Source organism: Crocuta crocuta, unplaced genomic scaffold (genome assembly GCF_008692635.1).
Source record: "Crocuta crocuta isolate KB4526 unplaced genomic scaffold, BGI_CrCroc_1.0 scaffold44, whole genome shotgun sequence".
Lineage (NCBI taxonomy): Eukaryota > Metazoa > Chordata > Mammalia > Carnivora > Hyaenidae > Crocuta > Crocuta crocuta.
Window position 1 is genome coordinate 4,027,210 of NW_027530179.1, and position 25,732 is coordinate 4,052,941.

General features: G+C 39.8%; 1 protein-coding gene across 5 annotated transcripts in view; it reads left to right on the top strand.

The window, feature by feature from the left end:
• Positions 1-25,732, top strand: part of SUPT3H (SPT3 homolog, SAGA and STAGA complex component) — a 538,181-nt gene that overhangs the window by 490,473 nt on the left and 21,976 nt on the right. The gene's annotated exons all lie outside the window — the stretch shown is intronic.

Genomic DNA, 25,732 nt, shown 5'->3' on the forward strand with positions numbered 1-25,732 from the left:
CATTGAAGGCTGTGGCAAATGGCAGATATGTGTGGCCAGAGCTTTCTGTAGGACATAAGTCGAGTGAATGGTTTCAGGTCTTCAGGTGACAAAAGGAGTTGTCACCCCAGCTGGGGCAGAAAAAGACTGAACCTCATTTGACTCACACCAGAGCCTCCTGCTTTCATCATTTTTAATCTTTTCTTTCTTCCCAGCTCCCCAACTGAACAACAGAACACAATTCATGCACACTTTTTGTGTCATCTCCCCTTCAAAAGCCAGGAAGTGGAGAAGTAAGAACATTTGAGGGAGTTTGTTCATTAACATCCCCATAGGAACTGTACCAAAACTGTTATCTCTTCCCAAGCCCCCGTGCCTCTCAGTAGACAGTTTGCTTCGCTCTTAAAAAAAAAAAAAAAAATCCAAGGCCAGTGTAGGCTTTCTGGATTATTTTCTTCTCCACCTCAGAATGCCTGTGGTTAATTCTCTCTCCTCTCTCGGACCTGTTTCTGAAGTACTCACGACTTTGTCAGGCACGTGCTCCATCTCCCCTTTCTCACTCTGCCCTCCTCCTCCTCTCCGTATATGAACAGATTCAGGCCTCCCCGTCTTGAGTCCTGTCCTTGACCATTCAGTTTACTGTTACTGTTACTGCCCTTTCATAGCAGAACTCCTTAGAAGGTTGGAGAACATTACTATTCCGCATGTCTGATGTACTCCGAGTCTTTACATCTAATGTTCTGTTGGCCTTGCCCCACACGACCTCTCCTAACTCGTCTCCCCCTCCCACCCTGCTCTTCCTGCCACAGCCACACTGGCCCCTCTCCTGAACCTCAAACACTCCACTTAGGCTCTTACCTCTGGGCCTTTACACTTGGAATTTTCTCTACCTACATTGCTTTTCTGCATATATCTGCCTGGCTTACTCCCTCATTTCCTCCGATCCAGTGTTACTTAGCTGATGGGCCTTCCCTGAAACCTTACCTGTACTAGTAACTCCATGCCCTCTCAGCAGTCCCCAGTGTCTGTCCCCAGTACTTGTCCCCCCCGCCACCATTTATTTGTGTTTGTATATTTCTCCCAGCGTAATATGTGAGGGCACGGACTTCGCCTCTTTTGCCCACCGATACTTTCCAGGCTAGTATTCTAAGTGTGGCTAGTAAGTACTGGGCCCTTGACAAATAATTAGTGAATAGTTAGATGAAAGATACAATACATATACATACAAATATTCTGCAAATATACACTGACTCTCTGGTTAACTTTGTTATTTTGTTGTGTTTTTTTAATCAACGGTTTTTCAGTATTTTTTTTGTGAGAACTTTTTGAAACAGTCTTCTTTATGTTTATTTATTTCTTTTTGACAGGGAGAGTGAGTGCGAGCAGGGGAGGGACATAGAGAGGGACAGACAGAGAATCCGAAGCAGGCTCCGTGCTGTCAGCACAGAGCCCAACATGGGGCTCAAACTCACAAACCATGAGATCATGACCTGAGCCAAAATCAAGAGCTGGACACTTAGCTGAGTGAGCCACTCAGGGGCCCCTTAAAACAGTTTTTAAATGGAGCATTGCTTCTCCTGGCTAAACCTTCCTGTTGCTTCATAATAAACAGATATCATCTGATGCAGTGAAGTTTTTGTTGAAAATCATTTCTTAAATTAGCTTAGATTAAGATTTGCACAATAGGAGAATAAGGCTTCAAAGAAATAAGCTGTGCATCATCAAGAGCTTTTTTAGACTTTTTGAAATCAAGTTGAACGTTTCCTTTTTTTTTTTACTCTGAGTCTTTCTTCAATTTTTAGGCACTAATATTTTAACAGGTATTGAAGAGAAAGGCGTGGCCCACAAGACACATCCCAATTGAAAGAAACAGTATAGAATTATATAGTCTCATTCCACTTCTTAATTACTGTAATAGTCCTTCACAGGATAAAATGGGAGCAAGTGGAGGTTACTTCAGGTAGTTCTGGGGTTCTGAGCAGGCTTGCAGGATTGCCTGCGCTGAATTTTGAAGGATAAAAAGAGGTTAGCCACACAAGGAAGGAAGAGACGCAGAGGGAACATTGGCAAAAGTAGAGTTCCGAGGAGAACAGCATTGCATGGTCAGGAAATTGCTAACAATTCGGATTCTGTGTGTGTGTCTCTCTCTCTGCCCCTCCCCTGCTCGCTCGCTCTCTCAAAATAAATAAATAAATAAATAAATAAACAAACAAACATTTTAAAAATGTTTTTTAAATCAAATCAAAGTGGAACTAGCCCAGCTGAGGTTGGGGTGGAACCCCAGGGATGGCTTCCCACCGCTCTTCTCCTGACCCCTTTGGTCAGCTCCGAGGACACCTTCACAGAACCTCCTGGGCTTTTCTGAGTACACGTTTTAAAAAAACAAACCTTTTAGTTTATAGATGAGGAAACTGACTCAGAAAGCGAGAGTATCTCTGTGAATTAATGGCAAAGCCTGGAACAGAACCAGGTCTCTTGATTCCCAACTTAGTGCCTTTTTCCCCCCAGTAGAACATACTATCATTGGAGAAAAATTGACAGTTTCACACAACAGAAACTCTTCACTCCTATCACACAGGTACGATATGAAATAAAAGGGGGGGGGAATGCCCCAAATTAGAGAAATTTTTCCACATTTAGTACATGCTTATTAATCTTGACACAGTTGTTTTAACAGATGCATTAGAATTGAATCAGTTCATACAGTTAGTTCCCTTTGCCTTTTCATGCTGAGAGAGTACCTACCAAATTATCCCTCAACTTGAATTTTTAGGAATTAGGTACAGAGAGTTTTCAGTTAAGGCCTCTTGTTAATGGAATCTCTCCGCATCAAGTCTTGATAGAGCCTGAGTTTACTGACCTTGTCCAAATAGTAGGTCATGGCTGAAGCCTGTGATAATGGCAAAAGCAGTGGAATAAGAGTCAGGAGACCTGTTGCTACTCCCAGGTCAGCCATTAACTGGCTGAATAACATTTGGAAAAGTCACTCAAGCTCAACTGTACAATGAGAAGTTTGAACTAAATTACCTCAGAGGCCCATTCCATCTCCTGCAGCCTGTGATTCTAATTACAGCGCATGCTGTATCTTATCTTTGAGAGTGTCGATGTTTTATAGACCGCTCTAAGCTCTCGGTTTTGGTGGTCCCGACTCAAGAGAGTTGGGTATGTGTAGTAGTTGATTGTGAATATCTCAAAAGAGAACTTGGACATTTGCTCATTTACTCATCAGGGCAAAGGGTGTTTGCTAATAAAATGCAGCATGTGAATTAGTGTGGTGCTAGCAAAATTTATTTGCACCTAAATTCCCCATCTGGGAATTTGAATGGATTCACTGAAATTCTGGAAGTACGTTCCCCATGACTTTGTCATTGGACAGTTCAGTCTTGGACGGCCTGCGTAAGGAATAAGAGGATGTTTATGAAGAGTGCTGCTTATCTCGATGAAAAGCGTGATACATAAACTCTTTAAGGACCCTCAGAACCAGAGAAGTTCTTCAGAGTCCCTTTCTGAACTCACCATTCTGTACTTGATTCCCCGCACTCATTTTTCTGCAGAAGCCCTTCCTCAATGTGCTATTTAAAGCCCTTCACATCAAGCCCCATTACTTTAAGAATATGTGTGATATAACAAACAATGACATTATTATATTGTAAGGACAAGAAATAGGGGGTGAGTTATAAAGCAGAACATTTTTATTTACACAGCAGTGTTTTAATAACCAGTAAAATTTTGGAAGAGAACTAGAAAAATAGTTAAAAGATAAATGGACTTATGTTTCAATGTTATGATTTTTCACATACACTAACGTTCATTTTTACTTTTTTTTTTTTTGTAAATCCTTGAATTTCGGACAGGACCCTGGGAGACTTGTTGGCATCCTTTGGTCAACACATTTGTCAGGGTATTTTCTTTTTTCAGTGTCCTTCTATGGTTCTATTAAGCTATAACCTCATTAGCGACACATTCTGAGTAGTATAGTATGATAGCTTTACTACAAAGGGGTTCTGTATTTCAGTTGCCAGGATATAACACTCTTATGGCAGGGGAGAAAAAGAAAACTTGCTGTGAAGGGGAAGCTTAGACATTATTTACTCTAAATATTGGAGCTTTCCATTTGAAAGTTTACAGAGGCTGAAGAATTGTTGAATTTGGAGATTTCGAAATAAAAATCTCCAGCGAATGCTGAAAAATGTTTCCAGCCTGAAAACAAGTCCTATTCCCTCCTGTGAGCATTTGCCTTGCTCAGTTTTGGATTAGCCTATAAGTTATTCTCATTACAAATGCCTTTCACTAAGAGACACAGTATCACCCTCTTCTGGAATGAAACAAATAAAACATTCTGGGGCAAGGCTAGGCAACCTGAGAACAGACTGTCAGTTGTGTCCAGTTAGGTGGACTTTTTTTTTTTTTTTTACCTCTTTATATCAAGTATGTTTTTTAGGCTACATCAGGTTAGAGCCATGCAGACTCTGAAAGGCCCAATCCAAATTAACCCTGGCAGTGTTCCAAAAGTGCTGGGAACTGGCAAATTTAAATCATTTTCAACTCCAAATTCTTTTTTCCTTTTACCTTTGGCTTTATGTCATCATATATGAGTTAAAACTATGGAAAATCATGTTATTACTGATTTTACCTCTTTTGGGGCCCTAGACATGGTCTGCATAGGCAGAATGTATTACAGTCAATGTCATTGTTCACAAAAAGGTTATATATGGCAAAGAGATCAGTAAGTCTTAGCCAACCATAGAAACGAGGCTCTGTTGACACAGTTAAAGAGATTTCTATGCACAAATGCTTTCTCTGGTCCCTATCCATGCACCTATCACTCCTTAGCATGACGATATGTAGGAGTGTGGTACTTTTTCCAGCCAAGGGTGAGTGGGGTAGGGAACAAGGATAAAGACTAAGCTGTAGCTGAACTCAATATAGGTGGTTGAAACACTTGAAATTGCCATATTTGTAAGTCAAAACCAATTGAATATCAACAGTTTCGTATGGTTCAATCTAATTATTTTGATCTGTTATCAATTAGCAGTGACCCTTCAGTTCCCTTTAGTTCCCAGCATATAAACTACATTCACCGAAATTGACAAGCCATTTTCAAAGTGAAGCCATCATTCAAAAAGGTACTGAAGGTTCCTTGTGCCTCAGTTTCTTCATCTCTAAAATGAGGATGGTCATGGCACCTGCCATACAGGGCTTTTGTGAAGATTAAACGTGAAGGGCTCAGAACGGTCCTTAGCACATGATAAGCACTCAGTACTTAGCCATTATTAGCATTGTCATCGCCACCAACACCTTGCTAATTTGTTCAACAATTACGCGCATCTAACTACATGGCAGACTGAGGGCCAGGCCCTGGGACCGAACTTCTGAACAGGCTCTATTCTCTACCCTAAGGAACTTATATGCAAGTGTATGGCAGTTGTAACTTAGTGTATAGTAAGTGCTAGTGTGAGGTGAACAGACTCTGTGGATGCACATAGGCAAAGCCTAACTTTACCCTAAACCATCAGGGAAGGCTTCTTGGAGGAAATCTTATCTAAACTGAAAACCTATAGGGATAGTGAAATTAGTCAAGTAAAAGAGACCAAAAAGCTCAATCTCCACAGCATGAGTATCAAGTTTAGAGGCCCAAGGAAGGGAGAGCATGATGTGTTGAGATCTACAGGTAGTGAAGGGTGGCAGGAGCAGGGAACAAAATATGAAGTCATTACTTCCCTCCTGCTTTGCACTTTTTACCCCATACGATCATCTGTTGCCACTAAAGCAAAAACATGTATGATTTCCACCAACATGATCAAGACAGCATTGCCAGTTGCCAATTTGGATGTCGTGACAACTGCTTACCAAGGGATTCGAGCTATAATGTTTCTGTCCTGTGCAGAAGTGGCTATTCTAAAAAGGTTATTTCTGGGATGCCTGGGTGGCTCAGTCAGTTGAGTGTCTGACTTCGGCTTAGGTCATGATCTCACGGTTTGTGGGCTCGAGCCTCGCTCAGGCTCTGTGCTGACAGCTAGCTCAGAGCCTGGAGCCTACTTCAGATTCTGTATCTCCTTCTCTCTCTGACCCTCCCCTGCTCACGCTGTCTCTCTGTCTCTCCCTCTCTGTCTCTCCTTCTCTGTCTCTCTCTCTCAGAAATAAATAAAATGTTAAAAAAATAAAATATATAAAAAAGGCTATTTCCATATAGCAAAAGCTCTACATAGGTAAAATGGACTCAAAAAATCTGGTATCCGGTAGTAATATGACTGTAGAAGCTGGATTACCTAGTTAGCCAAATGTATCTTAAAAATAAATCCAGTTATCATTGAGATAAAGATGAACATTCAAAATTAACCTGATTGATTGGGACTATTTTTCTCTAGAGCAGGAGTAAACCGGAAATGCAACAGATTGGAGCATACACATTTTATCCGCCAGGCTGCTCCCCCTGAATAGAACAAGTCTCTCCTTCCTTGAACCCAAGCATGGTCAGAGGATATGTCTTTCTTTCTGCTTTTGTCCTCTTATTAAGGTGGAACTTGCACATCTTTTAGGGTACTTTATGTTTGATAAGGGATTATAAGTGATGTCTCACATTTCTATTTTATTTTCAGAATATCTGCAAAAAGATAAATAATAAAAGGAAAAAAACAGGCTAGAAAGGTAAACCCGTGAAAGAAGCAAAACATACACAATAAAATGAAATGAAAAAGATGATGTACCAATTACTGTCCCATTCAGAATCTGCATATTTAATTTAAAAAAGGATGTATTTTCTTTGAATCCAGAAAGCCTGCTTTCTGTTCAGCCTAAATGTCTTGGGTTAGTTTATGACAGAGAAAATGGATTGGATTGAAAAGTATATCTTTCTCCCATACAATAACATACCTAACTCTATACTCATAAATGCTAAGGTCCCCATGATTTCTTTACTATGGATTTTATTCCCATGTATGAGTTCCATGTTGAACTGCTAAATCAACGGAATCATCACCTTAGCCTTAAATTAGCGTGGCACATCATTAGAGAAAGCAGCGCTGTACATTTCATTGCTGGTTTTTAAAAGTTATGTCATGCTGACATGCCCTACATTCGCGTTCATATGTTACCATGTTTAATTTATAAGGAGTTTATTTAATTTACAACAAGCTTCTGGGCTGCTGCTTCTTGTTCATTAGCTCCCTGAAAGCCCAAGTATTTGGGAGTCGCTATAGCTCCTGCCCCTCAAATATTTGGGATATAGTAAAACTACAGCAGTATAGGGCAAGATGACACATGTTAGAGAATTGGAAAAATAGAAAAACAGTGCAGCATGAAATGTCAAACCACATTTTAGGGCACTCTTACTATATTGCCATAAATACATGCAGGCATTAGGTTGCAAATACTTGAAACTGTTTGTTTTCATTTCGGGGCCTGATTTTTTAGCATTGAAGAAACCATGTCTAATGATCTTGAGTATTCTTAAAGAAAAAGAAATTATATTTTCCGTAATGGGTTGCATGTGTGAGTTCCCTGTGGCACAAGCACTATAATTAGTGTGTCGTCTCTCACAGAAGGAACTATCTGTCTTAAAGACACAGTGGCCACATCTGACTGCCGGAGCTGAGTGCAGAACATTGTGATTTTGTTCAAAGATAAACACCATATCTTTTCACTTATTCATTCCCCCTCCTTCCTGCTGCTTTGGCTCAAGCAGGAGAAGCAGAGGACAACTGAGTACAAACAGTTTTCTTCCTTCCTCGTCCAGCAAGCCATGGAGAAAGAGCGTGGCTTCTTGACATTAGTAACTTTGCTTCGACTCTACTTGGAACTATCCGGATGGCTTTTCCGAAATGAAAAAGTTACAATGAAAGAGGGCTCAGCTTCCTGTGTTACTCATAAAGAAGCAGATTCAGCAAAGGCTCACTCTCCTCTGGGAATGCCCACATTATTCCCTGGAGCCCCAAGACTGCACGATATCATTTCCTTGCACAACTTTCATTGAAACTATTCAGAGACAATCCACTTGAGTAGGTGGCATGGCAGACATCTGAAGCTTTTCGATCTTGTTACTAAATAAGACTAATGGCAGTGTAAATGCTTGGCCACCTTTTGGACAGTCAGAAATGTCCCTGCTCGGAGGAAGTGGGGGAGACAAACCTAAAGGCTGTCCTTGAACCAAAAGAGAAAAAAAAATAGGGGTGCCTGGGTGGCTCAGTCGGTCAAGCGTCCAACTTCGGCTCAGGTCATAATCTCAAGGTATGTGGATTCAAGCCCCACGTTGGGCTCTGCGCCGACAGCTCAGAGCCTGGAGCCCGTTTCAGATTCTGTGGCTTGCTCTCTCTTTGCCCTTCCCCTCTCACACTCTCTCTTTCTTTCTCTCAAAAATGAATAAACATTAAAATTTTTTTTAATATGTGAACACATACCTAACAGGTGTGTATTGTGTGTGAATGTATCTGATATCTGCCTGTATTACATGCACACACTCACAAAATCATGCACACGCCATCTCCGTCATAGTAGCCTTTGCTGTATATTAAGTTTTGAGAATCTCTGCGCTATTTGAGAAACTGAAATTGACCAGGGGTCAAATATAGCACATTACACGTCAATAGCTGTGTCTGCACAGCAAAAGTTGTGGCAAGATATGAATAAACCGTTCTACGAATGAAGATGACCATTTCATTAGGAGAGCAGAGTACAAAAAAACTGTGCCTTCTGATTCTGTTTTGCATTAGTTTGCATTTGCTTCTGAGCACACTAGCGACAGGATGTCTGCTACCCCTTATCTGTTACAGTGTGGGCCATAAAGCCTGAGACATGAGAAACTGCTGCCTCAGTAGAAGCGTCCACCAATCAAAACCGGCCAGCCAGAGAGATGGGGCTCAAGCCCATCGGCAGAGACCTGGGCGGAGGCGAGCCAGAGTTAAGTGTGCAGGGCTACATGACCCTCTCTAGAAAGTACAACATGTTTATATGCAACTCCGTGTGATGGAATTTCTTTCTCTCTGGGAAGAGCCTAAGCTTTGAAATCCAAAAAACATGAGCTCCCTGTTTGAGTCAGACTGTTCTTTGGTAACCAAGGAACTGCAAGTTGCAGAACAGAAATGGGAAAGAAGGGACTCTGGTTGTTTTCATTCTAACCAGCACCCCATCAAGAACACATTTTGTGCTTCCTCCGTTTTGTTTTTTATCTATTAGATAAAGATATACTGTGTCTTATCTCTGGGGGTTTTCTGGAACTTAAGGGATGGAGCTAATCCTGTTTCATGAGATAGATCTTCCAGTATTTGAAGACAGCTATCGTGTTTCCAGATTCTGTTAGAAAATCTTTAGAAGGTAAAAGAATGATCTAAGTGGTAAATAAATTTCTATTTATCTTTTAATCACATTTTAGATATATTTATTACAATGCTTGCATTTTTGCTGCAGTGTGCTTTTTGGATATAAGCAGGGAGTGAAACACAGCACAGAGAGAGGCTGGCAGGAGCTGACTGGAGCTGGGTCCATAGAGGCACAAGGGAAAGAAAAGACTCTGGCTGGAGGAGGTAGCAAATGGGGACAGGGAAAGAAACCTGCAGAGGGAGGCCATTCAGTGATGTTGACCCCACTCAGCTATCCCGCTCCAGAACCAAGTTCAACGGAGGAACAGACTGATTCGCAGTATCTGTTGTTCAGTGTTAGTTTTTCCTGATTGACTGATTGCTTCTTTTCAGAGGAGGTAAAGGATCATTCTGCCGCTGTGACAGGAGTGTCCTACAGACCAGAACAGAAGCAAGGAGACCAGTTAGGTGATCACAACAGTTCACAGAGAGATGATGGTGCAGTGTATTTCACTTTGGGAAAATTGATTTCAGCTGGCTCTTTTTTGCCTGTTATCACCATCCCTGCATTCATTTTTATTCCCCTGTTTGCCACCTCTCTTTTACCTTTGCTATTTGTTCTATGTGCATTTCCAAGACCCAAGCATAATATAACTATTCATTTGTTTAAATCCTGCAAGCCATGCCAGTGATGGCCCTGTCTTGTTCATTCTTCCGTCTCCACTGCACAGCCCAACATGAGACACAGAGTAAGCACATAGCACATATTTGTTACATGTGTACATGTTCCGTGTGATCATTTTGGAGCTTCCCAAGGGTATTAGTGTTTCCAAGGCCAGTATGATATACAGGTTGAAAACATGGGCTCTGGAGCACCCGCCTAGGTTCACATCACGACCACACCATGTAGTTATTATGTGACGCTGCACAAATTACATAGCCTTCCTAATAGCACCCACCTCATAGACTTTCATAAGAATCAAATGTGTTAATACCTGTAAAGTATTTACAATAGTGCCTGGCACACAGTCAGTGCAGTATGGTACCCTTTATAATTATCATAAAGAAACAAAAACTGATATCTCTTCGTCTCCAGAAGAACAAGGCAGCCATTAGCTAAAATACTTTGTACAGCCATTCGGACATCATTTAGAAGCATATCAATTTAAAAGGTTCAGTTGAACCAGGTAGTGGAATGGAACCTTCTAGAGACAAAGTGTGAAACCAAATTGTTGCATAGTAAGATAATGTTCTAATACATCTTCCTTCTGCCCTTGCTGGAAGGTGAGCTTACAAAGACAAATAATGTAAGAAGTAGCATTCATTGTATGCAGATTCCCTACTAATTTTATGGGACAACAAGAGTATTCATGTGCTGTGATAGTCTTTTTATTTAATGATACATTAAAAGAGACAAAATATAAAGAAATTACTGTAGGTATTCCACTGTGAAAATAGTCTATCCTCTAAACTGAAGAACGGGCAAATAGAGCATAAAGTTTATAAATGTTGTCACTCCTTTCTAATGCCCATGAATATTGTTTCTTGTATGGAGGTTTGGAAGAGGAGTAGGGAAAGGAGGCAGAGGCATGGGAGAGGGCACAACGCCTTCTCCATTGAGTTTTCCAAAGGATGAAATCCTTCAATGGCCTTACAATCAGAAGTAAGCATGTAAAATTGAAGCCTTGCTGAAATTTGCCTTCTAAGCCATTTTGAGGCAGGTGCCGCATAATATGTTCATGGCTCCATGGCATAGCTTTCAATATAGTTAATGAGGCTGAGTAAGATCTGAGCCTGTCACTGCCATGCACAGTGCATAATTAGGAGGAAAACAGAAGAATGGAATTAATTGAAAGGTAGAAGAAAGCAAAATGGAAAAGGTGACTATAGTAGGGAGTTTGTCTAGTGTCACCAACAATGACTTTTCCTTAGGTGCCCATTTTCCTAATTCTGGCTTAAATGTTTTTAAGGACTTGATTCTGAGCCTCTTCCTTCCTTATTAGAATACAGTTTAAAAAAAAAAAAAAAACGCAAAAGTTTTTTGAGCTTCCCCAAAGCTGGAAAATAGAAGATATGGCATCATTAATTACTATGAATTGGTCTTCGAAAGTCTGAGGATGATGGAGGTTTTCCAAGTTTTCCATTTCCTTTGGCACCCAGATTTATGGAAATGCCTTTGGGGTCCATCTTCTTTAAATAAGGTGTCAGTCTACATCCCTTTGGAAGGGTAAGTTTCTTTGGAAGGAAAAGGCCTAACAAGTCAAAATTACGTGAGTCAATTTAGGATTTTCCCATAAAAACTGTGTCAAGAAGGAGCTTATAGGGGCGCCTGGGTGGCTCAGTCAGTTGAGCGTCCGACTTCAGCTCAGGTCATGATCTCACGGTTCGTGGGTTCGAGCCCCACGTCGGGCTCTGTGATGACAGCTCAGAGCCTGGAGCCCATTTCAGATTCTGTGTCTCCCTCTCTTTCTGATCTTCCCCTGTTCGTGCTGTCTCTCTGTCTCTCAGAAATAAATAAAACATTAAAAAAAATTTTTTTCAAAGAAGGACCTTAAATTCATGACCATGGGTTTGATGCCCAGCTTTTTATAGAAATAACTCCAGATACCAAGATTTCAAATCAATGAAAGCAATAAAAGAAGGTACGCTAGTGTTTCATAACTTAAGACTTTTATATATTTTTACTGTAAGGTCATAGTTAACCATATGGAATCTTTTAAAAAAAATTTTTTCTATCACATTTTTATTTTAAGGAACTAGAAGACAACCATAATGTCTATGTTAGCATGGAAGTTTAAAAGGCCCTTGGGAGAACATTTTGACAAATTTTTTCAAGGGCCACTCAACGATGGCTTTTTGATAAAGAAATCACACCTTTTCTCATTGCTAATTTAGCTTATAGCCCACAAAAGTTTTAGAGAAGGAGTATTTTGGTAGATCAGTTTGAGGTTGGATTCCATTCCTGGGAATTACCGTATAAGTCTATCTGTGCCGCCGGCCATAACTGCATCGGTTACTAACACAAGCGTGCTCATTGCTGTGAGTCAGATCTGTGTCTTTCCGAGGCTGCCTGTTTACCATTGAAAGCCAATCTTTTATATACCCACATCCTGCTCATCCCAGCCAGTTTAGAAAACTCTCTTTATTCCCTCGATTTGTATTTAGGTAGATTTTATATACAAGTACTTCAAGAAATAAACCTAAAAAGCCTCATGGAAAGGTATTGTTCAAAATTATTGGAACCTTTCCAGTAAGGAAAGGTAAAAGCTATTCACTTTCTGTGGTCTCTGCGTCTGAAAAAGTCCTTAAGTCCTTAATGCTTATATCTAGAAGTCCATCCCATGAACTAAATTCAGAGTCCACATACACCCATCTCTCGGGGTGGTTACAGACTCGTTGTTACAACTTGAGCTCCCAGAAAAGAGTTAGTTTGTGAGGTGTTATTCCCACATCAGCAAATCTTGAGCATGATCTAAATCTGTACTTCTAGATGAGTCGGGAGCTTCTCATGAATATAAATGTGACTATGCAGGAGGGGACTGAAAGCCATGATGATTGGTGGCCCTATGGCATCTGTATGTGCTTTGTACACACCAATACAGATACATTTAGGTAGACATAGACATACATATATACATATATAAAAACTATAACAAAGTAAGCCCAACTTCCACAGATTCTGACTGACAAAGAGCCAAATAATTGAAAAAAGAGAGTTCAGCAAATTTCAGTCATAAATTTCCAAGACTCATTTCTGTTTGAGAGTGTTTTTGTCTTGCTAACCACAGAGAACAGTTGGAGCAAGTGGATCATTTTATTTCGATTGCTTCTCCGGCACTGGCCCTGAGGGACAGACTTGATGATCTAATAGGCCTTTTCCATCCTTAATATCTATAATTTTGGCTATTCTGTGGCAGCTTCTTATTGCTTTAAATAAGCCATCTTAATTCAAAAAACATACATCTGGATTTGACCTGCCTAATATATGTCAAGAAGTGTATGTCCCTTCAAAGCCCCACCAGGGAATCCTTGAGAGACTGAAGGACCTGAAAGGAAGCAAGAAAAAAAAAAAAACGTGGAGACGATGAGTCAAACAATTTTTTTGTTGATCTTGTTTAAGTTTTTATTTCTCCGTAATGAGATCGTCCCTCAGGCCTCTTTAAATCTTGTTTCATTTGGTTTTGTTAAAATCTAATCTGAACATTAGTACCTTCTTTCAGAATTTTTGGAACTCGTTGATTCGGTTTCTTGGAAGTCATCCTACCATTAACTAGCATTTTTGTTTCTCAGAATTTGGTCATCATCTCTGACCAATTCTTGGCCTCGTAACCACTTTGCAACTTCTCAGACTTGAATGTCTAAAGAGGAAGTGGTGTCTGCGCGTTGCTCTGAATGTCAGCCAGTGGTGGTCCTCAGACCAGGTGTGTTGGGAGCGTTATTACTAATACATAGTTACTGGCTTCTCCCCAGCTAAATCCATCGCTGACACTATGAATACACTTTTCTAAATGAATAAATATGCAGTCTCTATAGTTGTCCTTCAGGTCATACATCTGGTTGATCTTCTGGAATAGCTGGCCTTTTCTTCTTCCTGCACGGTGATTTTCATCTAATATGTAGGTCTTACAGGCTGTTGTCAGTTAATATTTTCTCCTGCGCACATTTAGTTACTTCCTGAGATTATTCTTCCAGACAGGAAGAATCGAGGACTGTGTTTTTGTGTCTTATTGTCCATCTGTCTGCTTCTCTACTCTTCTAAGACTAATTCAGCCTCAGTACTGAATTTTTCTGGTCCTTACCATTATAAGCAAATCAAACCAGGATGGGAGTTGGGATTCATTTGGAGTGCTAATCTCTACAGCTGCCCTCCATAGAAGGGTCATATATATTGGCACAAGAAAATAGGGTTTTGCATATTTATTCATGCAACAGATAATTGTTGATCACATATTATCTTCCAGGCACCTCATTAAATTACATTAATCTCATTGCATATATGGTGCCTACTGCCTTCAGCTGTAATTTAGCTTTTATTATCACATTTGGATTGAACTTGTCACCAGGTAACAAAATCATCTCTCACCTCTGTTCTCCCTCCGAGAAAGGTTGGGTGGAAAGAAGAGGGGAAAGTGTGCTGGGCTGGGTGTTCAGTGCTCTGGCTCCTCATCCATGTCTCTGTCACTGAATTCTGGAAGATTTAAACAAGTCATTTAGCCTCCCTTTACCACATCTTTTTCCTCTAAAGTGGGCCAGGTAATCCCACCTGCTTTCCAGAACTACGGTGAGGTTCACATGAGATAATGCTTATAGAAGTGCCTTCTCAACCCTAAACCACTGTGCAAACATGCTCATAAAGTATATTGTTATTGATGCCAACTGAAACAAAATGATGAAGCTAACTCAAGGGGAAGGTCTCCAGAGCAATCAGTTTGGACTTTAATATCTGTCAGTCTCTGAAAGGAACCGTTCACAGATAGGCTGGCCGGCCAGAAAACCCTGTTTACAAAGGCCAGTTGAAGAGACCCACACAGAACATAACCATAGTGTGTTTCCTATCACAAGGGATGAAGGCAGCAGGGAATTAAAACTCTGAATGAACCTAAAAAACAAATAAGGGTTTGATTTTTACCCGCTATACATCAGTGCTTCTCCATCCTGACTGAACATTGGGAATGATGCCCAGGCCCTCCTTGCAGATATTAATTGTCTGGGGGTGCTGTCTGGGCCTTAGGGTTTTTTTTAATTTTTTAATGTTTATTTATTTTAGAGACAGAGCGTGAATAGGGGAGGGGCAGAGAGAGAGGGAGACACAGGCTCTGAAGGAGGCTCAAGGCTCTGTCAGCACAGAGCCCAGTGCGGGGCTCAAACTCATGACCTGCAAAATCATGACCCGAGCTCAAGTTGGACGCTGAACCGACTGAGCCACCCCAAGTGCCGTGGGCCTCAGGATTTTTTAAGTTCCCAGATAGTTCTAATGTACAGTCAGCCAGTGAGGAGAAAAATCTCTATGCTAGAAAGCTGAAAAAAGACCTCCAAAAGTGTAGTTGTAAAGATAGAATTTATGGACACAAAGAGATAACCGTCACTAGTAGAATATATGCATGTCATAAATGAAAAGGAAATTGGTGGCACCCACAGGCCTGCAATAGTCTTATAGTAGCGTAGGCTGACATCTCACCAGGTGAAAAATAAAAGCAGAAGAAAAGACAGAGGGAGTTACAAAAATCTTCCCATAATTGTTAAAGTTTCCATTTGAAAATGAGTTTCCAGACAGTAATATGATAGCTATAGAGTGATTCAAGTGCCAATGGATATCCATAAACATGAGCATTAAGTGTTATTTTCACAATTCTTGTTCTCTGTAGTAAATATTTATGTAACGGCTAATCTGAGTTGTTATAACTAATCAAGTCTGGTTCCCTTTAATGTGCAGACACTTTGATTGTGACCAGACTTGTAGTCTCAGGTCATTTACAGAAATGCCAAAAAAAAATAAAAAAATCTTTCCGCAAGAAAGACAGTGGCATTTTTATGCTTAGCAAAATAACTGTATCAGCAATTGGAAAAGTATATAGTACTTAGCACAGTCCCAAAATAAAATGCAAGAAACAAAGTATTAGCCTTTCATTGTGGTGTGCAGGGTCCAGTTACCAGAGCATTGTCCTGATTTATGCCCCGGGGTTCACTCTGATCCTTAAAGTCAGTTACCAAGAAAAAGTCACATTTGTGTGTTTTCAAGTTCTGTTTTTAAACACAGGAAAAAAACAAAGTCAAAGAAATTGTAATGCTAAAAACTCCATTTCTGATGTGGAAAGTTATTCTTTACTCTTCAAAAAATATTTTCAGTTGGGAAAAAGACAAAAATGTTCAGAAAGGTCAGGCCTCACATATTCTCTCCGAAGACCCATGTCAGTTTCCCTGTAATACACACATCTGTCTCTGTCTTACCTTCTCTCCCCACATTTTCCCTTCTCAAAGCTGTCTTTGTTTCTTTTGTCATCTTCTCTACATGGTTTGGTGAAGGGCTCTGAAGTTCCTCCCCAAGGCTTCCTGGTGTCTATACTACTTTTGAGCTTCTTTTCATTATCTCTGTTGTTAACCTGTTGGAATATTTAGAAGTCTAGCTCTTGAAGAGATTAGTCAACACAGCCACTTCTATCCTTAGTTAGACTTTTGCATTAAGTTAAAGAGACGTTCATGTTCATCCAGGGGAGTTATAGGGCAGAAAGGGAGCAACTTTGGAAAGCAAAGTGATTGATGTCACCAGGGGTCAGAGATGGTCCCAAAACAGTTTTCAAAGCCTGCTACTGCATGCATTCTTATCAAAGGACAGTTTGCAGAATTAGATTTCAGTCATTCCACAGAGAATACCATTTCAAATCTCTTTACTGATGGCTAATCATTTCCAGTGATGGCATAAGAACGGGTGGCTTAGATCTCTCCATCGTGAGTCCCTGATGATGCTGTTTCATGCTTCAGGTATCTGTTTTCTTTCCTTGTGGTGCCTAGTCCAGTGCCTGGCATATAGTGGGTATTCAACACGTGTTTGACAAATTGAATTGACTTTATAAATATGTATACTTTATAAATATATATATACTTTTAATTTTTTTAATTTTTTTTTTATTTCTGAAAGAGAGAGAGAGACAGTGTGAGCAGGGAAGGGTCAAAGAGAGAGGGAGACACAGAATCCAAAGCAGGCTCCAGGCTCCAAGCTAGCTATCAGCACAGAGCCTGATGCAGGGCTCGAACCCACGAACCGTGAGATTACGACCTGAGCTGAAGTCAGATGCCCAACTGACTGAGCCACCCAGGTGCCCCTATACTTTTAACTTTTAACTGGACCTTTTTAATGAAAACATAGCATGAAGCCACATAGAAAATCAATGAGTTAGAAACTAAGTGTTGTTTTTCATTTCCTAGAACTGTTCACATCCAAATATTCTTCCTGTCTGCAATGTACAAATCCTGACCATCCCCAGAACAGAATTATTTTTTGTTTTGTTTTACTGAAGTGTAATTTCTATACAGTAAAATTCAGTCTTTTAAAGTATATAGTTTGATCTGCTTTGACAAATGTATATAGTCCTATAGCCATCATTATAATTAAGATATAAAGCATTTCCATTACTGCCAAAAAAAAAAAAAAAGTCTTCCTGCCCCTTTATAGTCTTCTTCCCTTAACCGCAGCCCCATAAACCATGTTTATTCATGCAACAAATAATTGTTGATCACGTATTATCTTCCAGGCACCTCATTAAATTACATTAATCTTGTTACATATATGGTACCTACTGCCTTCAGCTATTTTCTGACTTAGAGTTTTGCCTTTAGACTATCATGTAAATGGAATCATACATAGGTACCCCTTTGAATCTGAACTCTTAGCATGATGCATTTGAAATTCATCTATGTTGCTACATGTATCGATAGTTCATTCTTTATGTTAATGGACATTTTGGGTTATTTCCAGTGTGGGGCATTTATGAATAAAGTTGGAGATACATAAACATTCACATATTAGTCTTTATGGGGCATTTTTTCCATTTATCCAGAGTTTGTAATTTTGAAAAAGTCCAGTTTGTAATTTTTTTTCTTTAGGTATAAGTATGTTAGCTAAGAAGTCTTTGCTTATCATAAGATCACGAAGATTTTCTCCTATTTGTTCTTATAGAAGTTTTATAGTTTCTAACGTTTGGGTTTGCAATTCATTTCTGGTTAGTATTTGTATCTGGTGTGAAGTAAGGATGAAAGAGTTTTTCTCTTTTTTCTTTTTATCTTTTCCTTTTTGCATATGAACATTCAGTCATTCTAGCTTCATCTGTTGAAAAGACTGTCCTTTCCTCCACTGACTTATCTTGGCACCTTTGCTGAAAATAAATGCACCACATACACGTGGGTCTATTTTGACACTTTTGCATCCATTCCACACTCATCTCCATTTCTATGTGTATTTTATCACCACAATGACTTGATTACTACTTTAGCTTTATACTAAATTTTGAAATCACGTAATAGTGCTCGCTTCGGCAGCACATATACTAAAATTGAAATCACGTAATATACATCCTCCAACTTTATTCTATTTCGAGGTCTTTTTTTTTTAGCTGTCCAAGGCCCTCTGCACTTTCATTTAGAATCAGCTTGTCACTTTCTACAGAGAAGCATGGTGGGATTTGGAAAGGAACTGCAGTGACTCCATAGATGAGTTTATCTGAATAGTATTTTCTTCTGATCCATTAACAGGGTATACCTACCCATCCATGTAGCTCTTTTTAAGTTTTTCTCATCAACATTTGGTTATTTTCATTGCACAGGTCTTGCACATATTTTGTTAACATTGTCTTTTCATGTTCTTATAATTTCTTAATTCCAGCTGCCACTTGCTCATTGCTAGATTATATAAATAAAATTGATTTTCATGTGTCCTCATATTCTGAAACCGTGCCGAACTCATGAGTTCTAGTAACTATTTTTAGATGTTTTGTTGTTTTCTGTGTAGATAGCTGTGTTGGTAACGAATTAAGGCAGCTTTATTTCAGCATTTCTAATTTGTATGCCTTTCATTCCTGTTCTCTTGACTTTTTTCACTGGTATTAATGGTGAATGGAAATGGTGAGAGTAGATTTCTTGCTTTATCTGTGATCCTGCGGGGAAAGTGTTGAGACTTTCACAGTTAAGACTGGTGTTAGCTGTGGGGTTTTCATACATGTCCTTTATCAGATTGAGGAACACCACTGGCTTTAGTCTGTCTTTTTCTGCGTATGTGTCTGCCTTGTTTTGGAATTTCTAATGCTTTTTCATGTATACCATTAGGTATACTTCTTTTTTTTTTTTTCTTTTTTACAAATAGTTTATTGTCAAGTTGGTTTCCATATAACACCCAGTGCTCATCCCCACAAGTGCCCTCCTCCATGCCCATCCCCCCTCCCCCCCACATCCATCAGTCCTCAGTTTTTGTCAGCATTCAAGAGTCTCTCATGGTTTGCCTCTCTCCCTTTCCCCCACCATTTCCCCCCTTCTTCTCCCCCATGGTCCTCCGTTAAGTTCCTCCTAATCCTCCTATACGTGCAAACATACGATATTTGTCCTTCTCTGCCTGACTTATTTCACTCAGCATAACACCCTCAAGGTCCATCCATGTTGCTACACATGGCCAGATTTCATTGTTTCTCATTGCCATGTAATATTCCATCGTATAGATAAACCACATCTTCTTGATCCATTCGTCCATTGATGGACACTTAGGCTCTTTCCATGTTTTGGCTATTGTTGAGAGTGCTGCTATGAACATTGGGGTACATGTGTTCCTATGCATCAGCATTTCTTATCCATTAGGTATACTAAGAATGGCTGCCACTGAGAAGGTCTTTTTTTAGCACACCAACATGCTCAACTGAAACTAGACTTTTACTGTCCTGAAACTAGACTTTTCTTTTTTAATATTTCTAAAATTTCTAGCAATATCAGATGCTTTCTCACCTAATCCTCCTTGTCAGTAAGGTGGCCAGTGTGCCCAGGTAACAATTCCCTTCCATAGCACAATATATTTCTTTTCAAAAGTCAGTGGACTTGAGACTTCTCCATCAAGCAATGTCTCTTTGTTCCCACCAAAAGCAAGTGACATCCCTGAACATGTGATATGATTCATCCTGATGTAAGCATTTATTCATGGTCACTGCCGTAACCTTGTACTGCAGCTGTACGGTAGTGTGTTAGACGCCCCCTCCTGTCTTACAGGAGACTGCAGACCTGGCTGTCACCACACAGCAGCCCTACTCCCCTTGTGTCAGAGCACAGACCATCAAACTGCTCTTATCACTGGCATGTATAAAAATAATTTTTCTTGGGGTACGTGGGTGGCTCAGTCGGTTAAACATCTGACTTCGGCTCAGGTCATGATCTCATGGTCCGTGGGTTCAAGCCCCGCATCGGGCTCTGTGTTGACAGCTCGGAGCCTGGAGCCTGCTTCAGATTCTATGTCTCCCTCATTCTCTGCCCCTCCTCTGCTCTCTCTTTCTCTCAAAAATAAGTAAACAATAAAAAAATTTTTTTAACTTTTTTCCTGTCCTTACATATCATCCAAGTGGTTGGTGTGTGTGTGTGTGTGTGTGTGTGTGTGTGTGTGTGTGTGTGTGAAGAAGAACTTTTACATTTATTTCTATACCCAAGTTACTTTAGATATGACTTTATCCATGGCCTTGCATTCTCAGAAGTTACATTTAAAACCCCCCAGTGTCTCTGGAAAGAGTTAGTATTCCTGGCTATGGATAAATGAACTCTCTGTAAGACCTCAAAACTAAAGGAGTGGCAGGTCACGTATAATGTGCGATGTACTTTGAGATCCTCGTAAAAGTAATGTGTGTATGCTGCTGTGTTTAAGTCAGGATTGCAAGTAAGTGCCCCAAATGCACACCCTCTCTTCCAGATGACCTCACGGTAGGACGAGATTAGTGCACTTTTAGTGTGTTGATGTTCACGTGCAGGGGGACCCCGGCTTGTTTCAAGGACTTCGTAAAGGGAAATGCGTCACTAAAATCTAACTCACTCTGAGGAAAGATCTTTTAACTGCTTGAATTGTATTTAGGGATTCTAAAAGAAAACTGAAAAATTGATTTGGAGATGATTCGTGGGTTTTTTGCAAATTAGGCTCACACTCAGCCCTTGCCGATGACTGTTAAGACTTCTGAAGATCAGCTAATTTGCCTGTTTTGATTTTAAGCTGTGGTTCTATGACATGGGACTGAGCAAGGCTGGGACCATCGGTCTTGGAAAGGCTCTTTGAGAGCTTTACGTGTGCATGTGTGAACACACACCTGCGTGCACACACACATATGCACACACTTACACAGGTATGTAACTTCCTCTCCCTGCCCCCGGGCCCTCACGCAAGATTCCTAGTAACAACCATAACTGTTTCACTGGCCTCTCAGAGAATACTGTGTACCTCTCACACAAGCAAATCTTGAAGGGAAGATAGGATGTTTTCAGTATTACGATGGTCTTAACCAAGGTTTTCCTTCAAGTGTGAGTTCAGTTATGTCTCCATACCCCACTGTTACAGTTCACAGGCCGGCCACACGTTGGTCCCCACATGGCCATCTCCCTTACTTTAGAATGGCACCTTATCAAGGAGGCAGCACTCGCACCCCATCTCTCTCTGTCCCCTCACCCTGCCTTATTAGCTTTATACCATTTCTCACCACTCATATTGTGTATTTATTTATTTATTGACTGTCCCACCCCAATAGAACGGCAGATTTAGTGTATTCCTGATGCCTCCCCAGCACTTAGAGAAGTGTATAGCACATCGTAAGCATTCAATAAATACTTGCAAATGAATGAGCAAACAAATAAGCCAGGGGGCCATTTTCAGACCTGTGAACCTGAATTCCCCAGGAGTCTTAAAGCTAACTGGGACAGCCCCAGACCCAAAGGCACGTTAAGGATGGTCTGTAGAGAGGAGACCTGGTACATCTTGGTATGTTTTCAGCTATATGCAGATACTGTTGTGATTAATAAAATTCATTTAAACACATTATCAAAGGATTTTGATCATTACATATTTTCTCGGTCAGTGGCTACCAGACGTACATCTCCCCCATGCATGTTCTTAAGTTTTTTTTAATATTTGGCCATACACAGATTTTGTCATCATACTATAATTTTAATATTCCCTTATACATTATAAAGATGGGAATTACTGATCGTAAGGTTTGCTAGGCCAAAAATAAAGTAACTTGATCTTAGTTACTTAGGTTAGGCTTAAAGGCAAGGGAGAGTGGCGTGATGGCCATTATCAGCAACTTGGCTTTTAAAATAGCTCCAACTTCTTCCTTTAGAGGTCGATACTTGATTTTTTTTTCTTATACTTTCACGCAACGTTTGAAGTGAAAATGCCAGTTTTGAGAAGATTGCCTTAAGTTTTTCACCCCTCAATTTGTCATTTGGGGAAAACCCTTGCTTAGAAGTACACTTTGGGGCCAGTCTTTGTTTCAAGTGACTGTGGCAACCCTGTGCCCGCTGTAAAAGCCAGACGGAGAAAGTTGCTGGCCTGGTAGAAGCAGAACTGATCTCATTGGACCCTCTCAGCCCAGAAAATTAGTGATCGCAAAGGCAGCTGTTTCTACTTCCTACACTGCTTTAGGTCTCTGAGAACTTAAGCAGGGGCCTTAGTTTCCAGACTCTCTGGGTGAACCTGGCCTCTTCCACACCATGCAGATCTATAGAAGAAAACAGTGAGAGGAGGCAGGTTGCCAACTGTACTAGTTTCCAAGATGGCTGTAACAAAGTCTCACAAATTGGGTGGCTGGAACAGCAGAAACTTGTTATGTCATAGTACTAGAGGTTAGAAGTCCGCAATTAAGGAGTCAGCAAGCCTGGTTCCCTCCGAGGGCTCTGAACTTCCGGTGATGGCTAGTAATCGTTGGTGTTCTCTGATGTGTCCATACAGCACTCCGATCTCTTGCTTCTGTCTTCGCGTGGTGTTCTCCCTGTGTGTCTCTATCTCTTCATCTTTAAAGAGCACTAGTCACATTGGATTAGGGCCTATCTTAATGACCTCATCTTAACCTGACGTTATCTGGCACTGATCACGGGCACTGATACCCGGAGTTAGGACTTTAACTTATCTTTTTGGAGGGCACAGTTTAACCAATAACACCATTGAATTGCCATTATATCAAGATGGTAATTGCAAGTTAAATTAGCCCCAAAGTAAAACCCATAGAAATGGCCTTGATTTTATTGTGGTCAAACAAATGACCAAAGAAAGGAAGGAACCAAAGAAATTCAACATGGCACTTCAAGGGGTAAAAAAAATTTACCATCCTTCCCTCTCCATTATTAATAAGGATTTTTAACATTTCTTAAAAATATAATTACAACCTAATTCTAAAACAATGAAGTGATAGAATTCCTTCCCCCACCTACTCATTTATAGTAGAGGGTGCTCTTGAATATCTTCTCATCTTACCTTTCTGCACCTAGCCCAGGGAGCTCTCAAGTGGCCCAGGAATCTAAGACTCCATCTTAAGAGATTTTGGTAGCTGGTCACTCAGCCTACTCCATGGACCAACTCTCCCAAGTTTCCTCTGCCTTGAATGCCAGGACCCTACCAATCCCTGCAGTACCCTACCTGGATAGCCCACCCATGCTCTAGAACAAAGCTAATGATTCCCAGCTATTTTGAGGACTCTACTTCATATAAATATAGTTAATAGATACTTACTCCTTCCCCATGATAGCACTTGTATAATCCTTTATTTAAGTAAAGCCACTCTGCACTTTAATTTATTGGTTACAAATATATTTGAAAATAATATATGTTTAAGAAATAAAAATTCTCAATTTGTGAAAAAATTATTTTGCAAATAATTTTCACAAATATAAGTTGCTTTCTCTATCGCTTTTCTTCTGTGAGGACTAGCCAAACTTGAATAGGCTTTACTCATTTACCAAATATTTATTAAGCATATAAATGTAAGGCATGTGAGCCCTGATAATGGCTAAACCAGAATTTAAAAGGTAGATGTTATTTATTAATTAATATATTGAATTATACCAACACTTATATGGAAATATGTATGACTAGATAATTATAATCAAAGTGCTTCTGAGCTGAGAATATGCATTTCAATGAACTTACAGTGGTTAAAGTTAAAATTCTGTAAGCATATGATTTGATTGTGTGTTGTTATACTTATACCTGAATTAGAAATACATAGTGACTACAAATACAAACACCTGACACTTACACAGGGGTTTGCATTTTATTGAATAATTTCATGTAGATATCACAGCCAAAACTCAAAAATCGGTCTTCTGCAAAGTTAGATTACAACATCATATTTTAAGGTATTAACAACCTTACTTGACTTTCCTTCATTAAAGTCTGACTCTCTAATATCACCATATAATTATATTTATGTGAAGAAGTAGAAAGAAGGCAGTCTCCATATGTTCATTTCAGCCTGGGTGGCTAAATGGCTTATTACAGTCAATGCATGAAAATGGCCTCGATTGAATAAATTAGCAAAATCACAAAAGGAAACCACTGTAGGAAATAGTTTTACACATGTAATTGCTGAAATCCTCTAGTGAATGTGTCAGTCTGTACTAACTAAATAAATTTGTTTATAGACATGTTCTGTATTAGCTTCCACTCTTTCCCAACCCTTTGCCAAACAAAATCCCACTAGAAGTAGGATGTTCACACCCGAGTAGGAGTTTCTTGGATAAATATTTTTACTATATGGAGACCAAAACCACTTCTACAAATTTCAGACTTTGATTGAAATCCTATATTTCTTTAGCTTTTTTTTCCTCCCATCTTTCCTCCTGGTAGCTACTCATGCAGTACATTACCTCCTCTCACCCCCCATGGCTGTGGGAAGCAAGAGGCTGGCTACATACACAGGAGGCCACTGGACCCTGAGACTGATGGGACCTGCCTAGTCAAGTCACTACCTCCACCACATGTACCGGACAGGCAGAGAAAGGTTCATTTGCAAAATAGCTTTTTCCTTTCTTTCTCCTAATGCCTACTTGAAGTGATTCATTGAATGGATTTCAATGTAGAAACTATACATCCTGAAGCTATACTTTATAGATTGCCTCACTTACATTTCATTTGAGTGTTAGGTCAATAGAATACATAAAGGTAGAATTCATTCAGCCCTTCCTCCAGAAATCATGGCAGGAGTTCTTGAAATATAATTGCCACACTCTTCCATAAGGATGACTCTGATCTCAACTTTTGCCAACTAGTTTGGCACAAGAATGCCAACTGATTTCTTAATTCTCTAGTCCAGAATTGGTGCTGAATGGCCTAAAGGGCCATAGGCCTAAAGATCTATTTTTGAAATTTGGCTGGTGACTAATAAAGTAAAATATTTTTAAAAAAACACTTGAATAGTAATGACTTTTGTTCAACATGATATTAAGAACCTTGTTTTATTTGAGTCTAGTTGACTCACAATGTTACATTAGTTTTGGGTATATAACATCGTCATTCAACAACGACATTATGCTCCGCTCACAAGTGTAGCTACCATCTGCTACCATGTAACACTATTACAGTACCATTGACTGTGTTCCCTATGGTGTGCCTTTTATTCCTGTGACTTATTCATTCTTTTTAATGTGCTAAACCTAAACCATCTCACTGTTTTTGTGAGACTGTATCACCAGTAAACAGTAGATTTGAACAATAGTCTGATATAGATGATCTAGGACAATGCTGTATTTAATTTGCTGTGACCCAAAAAGCCTGTCTTATTTAGGTTTGATTAGAATAATATGCCCTGAAATGAGCACTGTTACTTCAATATCAATAATATATCTGAGTTGGTATAGTCCCACACCTTAGGGGATTTAATCAGTTAATAAACTGTGCTCAAATTAATCTTTCCCATTGGAGAACACACTTTGGTTATTCATGATATTTAGGAGGTAGATCT